This window comes from Thunnus maccoyii, chromosome 3, assembly GCF_910596095.1.
Source record: "Thunnus maccoyii chromosome 3, fThuMac1.1, whole genome shotgun sequence".
Lineage (NCBI taxonomy): Eukaryota > Metazoa > Chordata > Actinopteri > Scombriformes > Scombridae > Thunnus > Thunnus maccoyii.
In genome coordinates this window covers 25,633,353-25,646,649 of record NC_056535.1, presented here as the reverse complement: position 1 = coordinate 25,646,649, position 13,297 = coordinate 25,633,353, and positions in this window count along the sequence as shown.

Sequence of the window (13,297 nt, the reverse complement as noted above, 5' to 3'; positions counted from 1 at the left end):
CCTCTTAGATCACTAGGGAGTGGACTGCCAGTGGTGCCCAGGGCAAACTCTAAACAAGGAGAAGCGGCTTTTAGTCATTATGCAGCACAGCACTGCCTGATGGTCTGAGAAATGCCTCAAACCTCACAGCTTTCAAATCCAGACTGAAAACCTTATTGTTCTCAAGTGCTTTTAACTAAATGTCTTTAAAACTCAAGGTCTTATTATTATTGTATTACTATTATTTTTTAATTGTTTTGTTTTTATTCTTTTAAATATTTTTTTTTTATTTTTATCTCTCTATATATTTTATTTAACTCTTTTTCAGTTGTGTTATTTTAACTTTGTATTGTGTTGCCTTAGTTCTCTGTACAGCACCTTGAATCTATCTCTGTGTATGAAACGTGGTTTATAAATAAAACTGCCTTGCGTTCTATTTACACTCGGCTTTTCTATTATAAAGGCCTGAGTTTTATCATTGAACCACGGAAGCACTCGAGGTTTTGACCTCCTATTTGACCTCCTTATAGCAGATGTATTGCATTGCCAAAGATATATTTAGGGGTAATATAAAATAGTTTTTCCACTTGTAAGCATGGACAAATGTCTTTTTCAACTGTAAAATGTCTCTTCTAGCACATATCTTTGTCAAAATTCTTCAAAAGAATAGTTCAACATCTTGCTGAAGTGAGAGGCTGCGGAAAAGGTCAGTATGAATAAAATAAGGAGTTTTTTGAACTGCAAATCATGCAGAGATGTTCCAGTAGATCCCCAGATTAAAAATACAGACCTTGAAATGTGCTTAATATGTCCTCTTTAAGATACAGTAGCCCGTTAGCTTTGTCTTGTCTTTACTGTGAGGTTGCCAGGCAACCAGGAGAGACTCCAGGAAGTCCACTCAACTGTGCCCAGCCAAGAAATCGTCCAGCACATAACCTCTGTCTTCATGCTAAGCTAAGCTAACTGGCTGCTGGCTGTAGTTTCATATTTGCTGTACAGCTGACCCTCTAATCTAACTTTCAGCGAGAAAGTGAAAAAAAAAACAAGTTTAAGGGCTCCTTATCACAAAGATGTTTATGTGCTTACACCATATGTATGTAAAAATATCAAAATCTGACAAAACTATCCAGTATTGTTGTTTTGCACAACATGTGTCCTTCTGACTTTTTCAGATAACTCATGATATTGAATCTGTCCTTTGTTGGAGACTGCATTTGATGTGAATGCCAAAGGTTGCAACTGTGTGGTCAGGAAATGTTGTTTGACAAGAAACAAGCGGAAAATCATGTAAGCTCTCCCCCAAGACACCATCCATGTACTGACATGTGTGTTGGAGAGCGACGAGAGATTTTAGATTTCAATGACGATAAAACCTGAAAGAGCTAAAGATTGAATCAGAAAGAGTGTGTGAAAATTTGTGACTGTGTGTAGGGACTGAATGAAAGAAGAAAATGGTGTAGAGATAACCGGTGTGTGTCTTTGTGTGTGTGTGTGTGTGCCTGTGGCTGCTCCTGTGAGTGGAAGACTCTGGTTCTTAAATGCCACTTATTTTAGGTGCATTAATTTAATGTCAGTCCTAGTTTCTGAAAATGAGAATGAATTATGCTGACCTCCTCCTAAGTGAATTAACATGGGTGATTGTGGATGTAATTGCTAATTAGCATGACTCACTGGTTCTACTGTCTCACAGGTGGATCATTTGCACTCTCACAGGGTTTTTAAAAGTGAGGAAACCTCTTGAATGACGCCACTGGAGTAATACCAACTTTCCCTAAATGTGAGAGTCACCATTCCTCTTTTTTGGACATAACTTCAATGGAAAGAAAAATGACTCATGATGATCAACGCCGTGCACAAAAGTATAGTGGGTCTATTCCAGACAGAGCATATGATTTAATTCATATTCCAAAAGGTTAAGGGAATCATTTTTATTTTGATGGCAACACGCTATTTTTCTTCATATTTGGCAGCACACATTATCTCCAATGCCATTAAATACTTCAGAGACAATAGCATAATGGGAGACACAAGCAAACCTCTTGCCCGTTGACCTCATGATCTCATAAAAAAGCCAAAAGGAAAAAGCTCCAAGATCCACTGCTCTTACTGTAACCCTTTAAAGGGGTTGATGTAGGTGAGCACCTTTGTTTACTCAAATCAAAATCCAATACAACACCCTGGCAGTTTCTCTCTAGTTTTTTGCTTTCCCAGCACTCAGCTGCGGCACACGGATGACCTTGACTTTTCATTAGGTTATTAACCTTTTGGGAGGTGAGCTATGAGGAAGAGGTGGGCATGGAGTCCCCGGAGGCTGTGTTGCAACACTACCAGATAAAAGCGAGAACAGAGGAGATGTAGAGTGAGAGGGGTGGATGAGAGGGGAACAGGTAAGGCAGGTGTTTCTGACAAATGGAAAACAACAGATGTTTAGAAAGTCTCGTAGTGTTGAATCTCAGTATCACTGCCTGAATGCATAAAGCCTAAAACTATTCCTCATAGAGGAATGAAAAACAACATATGTGCTATTTTGTCTGAATAAATATTAGTATCGTATATCACTGGTTGGATATCAGTCTTGTATGGGAGCTCCTGTCTGGCTTTTAATGCAGAAAGGACACTTTACCAGGAGGTCTAGCTGTACTTTGTCAAGTCTTCATCCCAATTTATATCAACTCTGAGATACAGAATGGGACACACAAACTCTCATGAGGGCCAAATGACAGAGCAACAGGTGGTGTTCTCTGCTTGACAGAACAAGCTAATAACTAAAATAATTAACACAACAAATTAACAAATCTCATGAAAAGTCCAAAATCAACAATGTGTTAGTTGGCATATTTAAATGTTGTTAAATGTTCTTTCCCACCCTGTCTGTGGTCCTCAGCCCCAATATCATTGGTTCCTACTGAAGTGGTAAATCTTCAAAAACAGGTCACTAATATATAGTTTTCTTAAAACAGCCGGGCACTGTAGTTTTTAGCAAACTTTACTCAGACAGGAATTAATATTGCATTAGTTGGGGACTATTTTTAGCCACAGACTAATACACATTTGGTGTTCTTGTGAATCTGCAGCAGATGAACTGTATGTGGGATTGAGTCAAAATAAACAGATATATAAATACAGTTCCCATGTTCACTATAATGAAGGAACATGTCACTGGACAACAAAAGGCACAGAGGAATAGATTACATCAGGCTTTGGCTACACAGACAATACTTGTCTATAGGATCAATTTAATATTGGTCTTAGACTTTTCATGGGATTTCTTGATAAATTTATTAAAATAAAAAAATGAAATTAAAACAATCAATGAAATGTGGTTGATTAAATGGTAACTATAAACCACCAAATAAGTGCTAACTGATATGTGTAAATTCTGACTTAAAACCCATTTTTTCTATTTTTGAATGTCACAATATCACTCTGCTCTTACTAGGGCTGGGTATAGGTACTCGATACCTTTAAGGTATCGACCGAAATAACCCAGTACCAATTAGAATCAAAACTTCTCCAGTGAAACAATACCTGCATTCACCCATATCTGCACTGTAAATCTAAACATTGGCTTTAATAAAAGGTATTGAGTGTACTAAACTCAGTTTTTATTAACATGTTGCTAACACTCATTTTGAATAAGTTACCTGTACTTTGTAGTTGAAAAACCTTCCAAACTCAGTATGCTCGAGTTGTATTGATTTAGAAAAAACAAGTCCTGGCAACTTAGGCCTTTTCATGAGTTAATGTACTTAGTTACATGTAACTATGTGCATTTACTCTTATACTTAAACACCCTACATATTAGAAGTGTTGGCACTTAAAGTATTTTTTCTTGTTAAGTTACTTCCTATTTCTACCTCCTTACACTTACACAGGAAAATGCTCCTCTATTTTTTTTTTTATTTTTTTTTTTTTACTTAATTTCTTTTCTTGCTTTTACATAACATTATTGGTACAACTTTATTGAACGACCAGGGCTGGCAGTGCCACAAAGTGCTACAGCCCCCCCCCCCCCCCCCCCCCCCTCTAACGGTTCAACGGCTGCACATGCGCACTGCACAGATCATCAACCACCTGCCTCTTGGCGCGGTATGCCTATGTCGTTGGACTTGGACACGGCTGCAACGGCCATTATTTCAATTTTGGGATTTATCGTTCTGCTGCTGCTTGGAACATTGATATGGTGAGTCCATGCTTGACTAAAAGGGGAACTATGCAAGTGTGTTCGATTTTCTGCTGTTTCGCTAACAGTTCTCCCGGCCAATGCATTTGTTTTCGATGAAACCGACCAGAAAACAATCGATAGAGCGATGGATAACATTATCTATCATGTACGATGTTAGGACGTGTGTCTCTGTGTAGTCTTATCCGTCATTTGGGGTTAGCATTAGCTAGCGTTAGCAATCGCTAGCGTTAGCATTTATAGTTTGTGCTACCAAATAATTACAGACCTCTAAATCAACCCAAAAAATATATTGATGGCTTATATCCAACAACAGTATAGTGGTGCTTAGTGCTCAAAACACATTTATAACTTACATTTGTGTGATGTGGTGATTTCCAGTTTCCCCCCCCCCCCACGTAGCCAAGATGGCGGCCATTAAGGGTGAGAAGTGTCCATAGTTCCACACTCAACTTTTTGACTGTTTTGAGTGAAACATCTGGGTACTCACAGTGTATTTTTACATATTTCTCAGTGTGAACGCACTTACTTTCTCAAAATGTTAAGTGTAAGTACAGAAGTATGTGATTTGAGACACAGTACAAGTCTAGGGCTGGGGGTGGGGGGAAGGGGGGTTATTTTCTTAGAAGTTAAGTTAGCTTGGAGATGCAAGGACACGTTACTCGCAAAACACGACTGTCAAACGTAGAATAAAGTTGTAAAATCCCAAAACGTCAGTGAAATTAGGTGCTTTTGTTGTTGTCGCTAACGCAGGCTTTTTTTTAGGTGAAACCATGAGGGTGCATGCCTGGTGGGTCATGTTCACTTAAGCAATATTACTCGAGTGGGTGTTCTTTAGCGCCATTTGAGCACGACAGTGATGCGGTCGGGACCGAGGCGCTTGCGCCCAGGTCCGCAAGCATCACGGTCTCAACTCTGTCTATCCGACTTTGTAACGTTACACACAGGCAGGGAGAGAGCCCTCTCGGCTAAGACAGTTTCCAGCATATTCACAAAAAAATGTAGATTTAGTTGTTCATATGTGACTTTGGCAGCTGACAGGAACACCTACATGAGGTTGATGTAGTTTGTGATTAATTCGTATGGCGCGTAATACATAACCTTTCAAAAAAATAATAATCCAGGTGTGTGTGTGTGTGTTTAGATTGAAACTGAAATTAAATCCATTAGTACCTAGTTAACATCAAGACTGACAAACAGTAATGTTTTAAGGATAATAGGATCACTGTTAGACTCATAAGCTACATATCTGTCAGCCTTAGAACTGTCTTTGTGACTAATGTGTTTGTCATAGTTTTCACTTGTATTTGACCAACAGCATTGTAAAGCCTGGTCATATAGGAGATGGCTAAAATACTGTGAATGCTTGAATATTAAGTATTAACAGTTGAATTGTTTTATTCTTTTTAACTATGTCTAACACAGGCTCAAACTAATGAGGAGTCCACACAGTGCACAATCTCAGCAGTAGACGGTATTTTCTCATGATTCTCCTTGTGCAGTAATTAATATATCATTACAACTACATGTTCTAATCATTTTCTTATTTTCTATCATTTCAGATTTATCAAGCAGACCAAACCCCTGCCTGGCCTTCATTCCGCTGAAGTGGACACATCTAGAGTATCCTCCAAGGTGAGGATTCTCATTGTCTGTGTGTGTGTGTTTATCTCTCAGGCTACAACTACATATTCTAATCATTTTCTTATTTTCTTTCATTTCAGATTTATCAATCAGGACCCTTCAAAACCAGATTAAACCTTCAAATGCAGTGGACATGTAAGTGCTGCACATTTTGTGCAGAAAAGAGAGGCCATTTACTTAAACATTACCGCTTAAAACATGGGTCCCATACACGGATTGCACAACTTCCTTGCCCACATAAGGAATGCATATGCACGTTTAAGTCTTTTAATGCACTTAAGGTGCATTTATCTACCTGGCGCACTCAAAAAGATCCAGGCAAAAGGAGTGAAACAGCATTCCACTGTCCGCTGTGTGACTTTGTTGAGCCTGGCACTGATTCAAACTTTTTCACCCATTTACGTGGGCATTTGAGACTGAAACAAAAGGTTAGTTGTCCATATCAAGGATGTAACTTCCAGAGCAGCAATTATTCCACATTTAATGCACATAAATCCAAAGAGCATCCAGTACATAGTACAATGCCATTCAAAACTGAAATTCTTTCAGGGAAGTTACCTGAAGAACCTCCCCCCAGTTTAAATATTCAAGCCGAGGATAATGTCTCTGTAGCTGATGATATAAGATATAAGTCTTTGTAAATGTTTATGCGTTAACATGTTCTTTTCAAGTAAAGAACTCTTGCTCTTACAGTGAGAATTTATTGATGTCATTCAGTTTTATATGAAATAGTATGGTGTGTGATTTTACCATACTTAACTGGTATTCTCACTGCCCCCCCACTACCCCATTGCCCTACTTTTTTTTTCTTAGGTCTTTGCAGAGTTTAGCAGAATTGCCACCAAACATCTTGAAAGCAGTTTCTTTGAGTCTCTTGACAAGCACACTCCACGGATCATTGAACTCCTGCAGTCAAAAAAGGGAGCTGCTGGACTGAAGATTCAAGAGTTAATGGCCAACTTGGTAAGAAATTAATTTAATAATTTAAGTTTTAAGTTCTTACTCTCATCTACATACACTTACAGACCAACATTTTCATTCTTTGTCTGACTTTTTTTATTCTAATTGATGTTTTCTGTCTCTGTCTTATAAGTCATCGGATGTAACTGCAAGACGCTCCGTGGTCCTCAAAGGCCTTCCCATCGTCTTTGGTGATGACCCAAACAAGTTCTATAAGACATGTTTTGTAAGTACTTGCACAAAATGCAGTATATTCACTTGTAATACCGACATCAAAGATATATGTCCTTCACATTTCTGCCTGTATTCATTAATGTAGGCCTTCCTTTACTGTCTTATCTTTCACTTCATTTCAAATTTAGAGGGTGTTATTGTAGCTATTGATTGTTATTCTATTGTTCATTTTTTGTCTCTCCATCGCAGATCTTAGTGTATAGTTTATAATGATCATAGTGTCTAACTATCCAAATACTTCCTGACTACACATTGTTTTGCTGATTGTTTGTTTCTTTGCAGGACACAACGAAAGATGAGGCCATAGACAATGTCACAGTCGGTGTATTGACCATCCTAAGTGAAGACGATCCTGAGCAGCCCGTGTCCACAGCCATCGTCCTTGAGGGAGGTATTGTGATGGACAAAATTCGGGACTTGCCACAGGCATTTTGCCTCATATTTGGCCTCACATATGCCTTGAACCTCGATTACCCAAAATGTGTTGGAAACACATTCAAATTCATTCAAAGTGTAATGCTTGGTTTGGGAAACAAAGCCCTCCCCCCAAAACTGTTAACAGTTAAAAACATGTTGTTTGACGAATGAGGAGTCAGATGTGAGGTAGCACTCAAGAACTGCTTATGACAGAGACATGAGAAGAGATGCCTTAACTAAACAGTATTTTGAACATTTTAAGAGCTGCCTAGATGCAGTTTATTTGTTGAGTTGATTTTCAAATCTGTTCAGTGCTTTTATGCTGGTGGTATATATAGTGCCCTCTTGTGAATTCAGGTGTTAAAATGTTGTGTAAAAAGAAATATATGTTGGATAATGTGGCATACCGTTAATGTTCTTATGACAGAGAAGAGGCGTTTGATGCTTTTATAAACAGCATTTTGAACTGTTTAAGAGTCAAGTGAAAATATAATCATCATTTCATTGTTCAATTGATACTCAGACCTGTTGAGTGCTTTTACAATAATGCCTTCTTGTGAATTCTGATGTTAAAATGTTGATTAAAAAGAAATGTGATATGTTGGATGATCTAGCCAGCAAATACCTGTAATCCAGCATAAATTGTGCGTGTTAAGATTCACAGTAAGTCTGCATACTGTTAATGTTTTTATGACAGGAAGAGAGGTTTGCTTTTAGCATTTTGAAATGTTCAAGAGTGACGTGAAAACATTTTCATTTCATTTCAATTTTTTTTACAATAGTGCCTTGTGAATTCAGGTATTAACGTGTTAAAAGAAATGTGATATGTTGGATATTTGGATACTGTGACCAGCACATAATCCATCAAAAATTGTGAGCACAAAATCTGCATACTGTTAATTCTGTACACGTTTTAAATAAATTGAATGCAGATGACATTCTTTTTCGCAGTATTTTTTTCTTTCAAATTAAGAGATGATAACAAAGTTATTTTAAGTACTGAAGACTCAGAATTGACGAGTTAATTTCAATACAATAAAGTTACAATAAATTACTTATTTTAAGTCCAATGCAGTCATAACCAGCAAGTTAATTCAAGAGCTGTGAACTCAAAATAATCATGTTTAGTTTAGTTTAATAAACTTATTATAAACAAGTTCTCACAAGTACTGCACACTTATATTTAGTAAGTTACATATACTTAACTTAATCAAGTTTACTTAACTCAGTTAGTTTAAGGCAATGAGTTTGCATATTTTTTTTGAGTAACGCCAACTAATTACATTTTACAGTGTGGAGAAAAATGACAATTTGTACGGTTTTGCGCACAGCCAATCACTGCAAGCATTCTTTTATATAATAATGCTGCACGTGATTGGTCTACTATTGCAGCATCTACAACCATACAATCTGTGGTGATAATACTTCAAGGTACAGTTATTTAATAAATATTTCAATAATTTGAACACTTTCAAAATGTATTTTCATTTTCACATGATGGGTATTGAATGAAGTAGAAAAAAAGGTACTGAATGAAGTACTCTATTGGTATCAGTATCACTTTAAGGGTACTGGCATTGGTACTGGTATCATAATTTTTTAAATGATACCCAGCCCTAGTGTTTACATCATTTGCATCTGGCACCACTGCTTCCTGCAAAGTCTGATCCAAGGTAGGCAAAGACCCAACAGTTTAAAGTCTAGATTCAACAGTCATCCCTGGACTGGCCAGATGATGTATCCAGTGAGTGAAATGTGGCAAATACAGTTCTTGATAAATGGAGGTAACCCCAAGTGAGACTACATCCCTATGAGCTAAACTGACAGTGTAAGTAATGGGAAGCACGTTCAACCTGTTTTGAATGTGAAGGAAGGTCGGGAAAACTGCATGCCACTTTTTATGTGTGTGTGTATGTGTGTGTGTGTGTGTGTGTATTCAATGGTGTGATTCAAATATACCCTGAGGTATCTTTGTCAATCCTAGAGAAGAAGAAAAAAACAAAAAAATGCATTCAAAACACACCCCAAACTCATTACAAAATCCTGCTTTACACTCACCATGTGAAGACATACAATAGTGAAAGTCAGCAGTGATCCATAAATCCACAACAAAAGACTATTCATAATCATTTAACCTTCATGCCCAATTTCATGCATATATATAAAAAAAAACTTGACTCTTTTCTTTTGACTCTACACCTGTATTACGTGCACACCGGCTCCCGTGGAGCTTCAGGGAGCAACAAAGGAGAGTTCCACATTAAATAAAAAATGAGCAAAGCGAGGGAAGTTTCATTATTCATCTCACATTGGCATGCCCAACTCCCCAGCTTCCCGAAGGGAACACTATGAAATTTCAATTGGCATCATTCTATGTGTTGAGTTTTAATGTCAATATCGCAGACAGTCTTCAACAGCCTCGCAGCCTCCCTTCTGACTCCAACAAGAAACTTCAAAGGAGCACTTCTCTGAATCCCTCAGTCTTGCATTAAAAATGTTAACCTTGGAGACATGCTAACTACCCAGCCGTGTATGTTGCCGAATTCCAATGAAGATTCTGATCATTCAAGACAAGGAAGAAAAGAGGAGTCAACCATGCCCTGCCTGTCCGTCTGTCCATCTTTCCACCTGACCATCAGTCTTGCTTCCCCCCTTGAATCTACAACTTACACACCTTCATGTCCCCTTCATTCTTAGAAAGACTGCTGAATCAAGGGCATCTCTTAAAAATGAAAAGCGTAAGATGAAACACTGCTGACATTTACTGTAAGAAATCAGAAGAGACATGCACTAAGCTCATGTTCACATATTGTGATGCATATAGGCAACTGGAATAAGAAAGAGATCCTTAATAGATGTAGTCTGAAGGCAAAAAAAGCAACAAAAACAACAACATAGCAAAGCTGAGCTGGTTCTTTTGGGGCTTGTGTGACTGCTGCTCACTTAGCCTCAGGTGTGGAGTTCTAATGGTTGGCAGGGAGGACTCTGCCTGCGTGCCAATGTGCCTGCAATGTTGCCAGAGCTTTTGAGGTAGTATCAGAGGTACACTGGCAGGAATATTTGTGCAGGTGCTGTAGTTACACTTTGGTATATTACATAGTGAATGACATGCTATCCTCCAGCAACATCAAATGACAAGACATAGAACCCCAAAAGACAGAAATAAAACTTTTAGAAAATCCTGTTAATTCAGTATTCGTTGTTTTTTATGATCTCACCAATATGTATTAAGGCTACAACAAACTATTTATTAATCGGTGGATTATTTTCTCAATTAATGGATTAGTTGTTTGGTGAAAAATGTTGATCACTGATTCCCAAAGCCCAGAATTACATCCTCAAATGTGCTTCTTTTGTCCCGATCAACAGTCCACAACCCAAAGATATTCAGTTTTCTATCATTAAGGACTAAAGAAACCAGAAAATTTTCACATTTGAGAAGCTGGAATCAGAGAATTTCAAAAAATGACTCAAAATGATTATTCAATTATCAAAATATTTGGCAATTAATTTAATATTTGGCAACTAATTGATTAATCAACTAACCTAGTTCTAGCTCTAGCTCTATTATGTAATGTCTAAATCTCCTGCACACAGTCCCTGTCGATGCTCTAATGTTGATCTGAAAGGGAGCAGTCATGTCTATGTATGATTGGGAACTGTCTTGACACAAAGTTTATCTGCTGTATACATTGTAGCTATTCAGCTACACAAAAAACAAAATAACAAAATGCATATTATTATTTGCAAATGCTGCAGTATTTGATCCCAGTATGATCACTGTACATACAGCTATCCAGGATCTAATTATCAGTGTGATGCCCTTAGGGTTTAGCTGTAGTAAGCTGTAATGTCATGAATTATTCATCACTTTAAAGACAGTAAATAATGTCAATTCTAGGAAGTAGAGTTTAACCACTAACAGTTCAGTAACAGTGGTTAAAAGAGCTGACATTGTGAAAAAGTTATGTGCTTTGTTGGAAATATTTATATTAAAGATATCTGGGGGGAGGGTGAATTATACAACAAGCCAAAATTCACTTTTTTTCTTCTTGTATCTTCAGAGACCTACAGTTCGTGGAACTGACAGACTTTGCCCCATCTGCTATAGCTGATGAAGGGCCCAGTAGTTGTAAATAAAAATCTGGATGTCAGTCTGCCCTCATTTCATTTGAATTAAAATCCTCGCAAAGGGAGAAAATAAAAATCCTCTTTCCCCTTTTGCCCTAACTCAATATGTGGAGAGGTTCGAATAATCCTTATAAAGTTCATCTCATGCAGCTGGGAATTTCAAGAAAAGCATTTATACATAATGCGAGCTGTCCATCTGATAGACCTGTAAGGAATAGATAGTCATCATCATCGCCACACATTTGGAACACCCACACAGTCTCTCAATCGTCTCATTTAGAGAGGGCATGAATGGGAAGGAAAATGACATTAGTGAGATAGGTAATCTGTTTCTGGAGAGGAATCAAAGATCATAATTGGATTTTCTTCAAGGCTGCTCAAAGCTTTTCAGAGACTCAGCCCACTATCATATTAATGATTGTAAGCCGACTGAGCTTGAGAGTGAGCTCGGTGAAAAATAGCCTCCTCTACAGGTGCCCTCCTATAACTTAAGATAGATTGTGGCGTGTGTAGGAAACACTCTCAAGATTTTTTACAGTTTGAATGGATTCATAATAAATACATTGGGTATTGTGTAAATGAGGAGAAAGAAGTGGGAAGAGATGGAGGAGAAAATATATTATACCACAAAGTGCAAAACAAAATGCGATTATTCTTATGAACAATGAAAGCTGTGCCACAAAAGAAAAACAGATTTCACATTTGGCAGCATGGAGGAACATCACTGGTTGTATCATATATGAAGACCCTGAGAAGTTAACACCTATACTATAGAAGAAGCTGACTCTTCAAATCCTCTTCTTCAGAATACACACTGCTAACGAGCTTCACTTTACCTCTAACATGCGTTGAAAGGCTCGCAGCAGGAGCTCTTCACAGAACATCCAGTTTTAGTATAAAGAATAATTTAGTAATCTGGTTACATGCTGACACTGACAGCCATTTTAATCAAGCTGCTGGATGACATGAAAATGTATTAGTCACAAAAGAAAGATATGTCGTTCCTGCACAATTGACCCTTTTTGGGTATTATGTCTGTCCGAAATTCTTTTTTTCTTTTTGCTCTGAAGCAGTAATGAACAGTCCACACTTTGCCCAACATTAATAATTTATTGTAGCACTTTTTTATATATTGTTGCATTTTAAACTAGAGTTCCTGTCTTTCCCTGAGGTGTAATACCTTTGCATGTCTTACACAAACACACAAAATTTCATGTACATATACTTTAAGCTGTTATTATTATTAAGGATATGGCTGGATATTTTCTATATTTTTCTTATTTTCAACAAATCTCATGTGCAGAGCCAAACCAACAATGAATTTATCTACTTACAAGTATTGTGTATGTATCCAAAGCCTGATATATCTTATTCCTTTGTGCCGTAGACCTCTGTTGTTGTCCAAAAACTACTAAAAACACATCAGAGAACCACATGATTGCACTGGGTGACATGTTGCTTCACCACAAAGAATTTTAGTTTGTTTAGAAGCAGCTCCAAAGACGAATAACAGAGATCATTTTTTCAGTCTCTGGAGATTAGTTCCGTATAAGGCAAACATCACTGTGCATGTGTGGGAATGTGGTTCCGTTTACAGTGGTTTCGCCAGCTCTGTACTGAAGTTCTTTGAGAAATTTACATTATAGCACAATGTCAAGAGGTTTTGCCATGTAGCACAACAAGCTAGCAAAGCTCTGTAAACAGAACATTGTTCCTGTGCATACACAGTGGCATCTGCCTTACACAGAA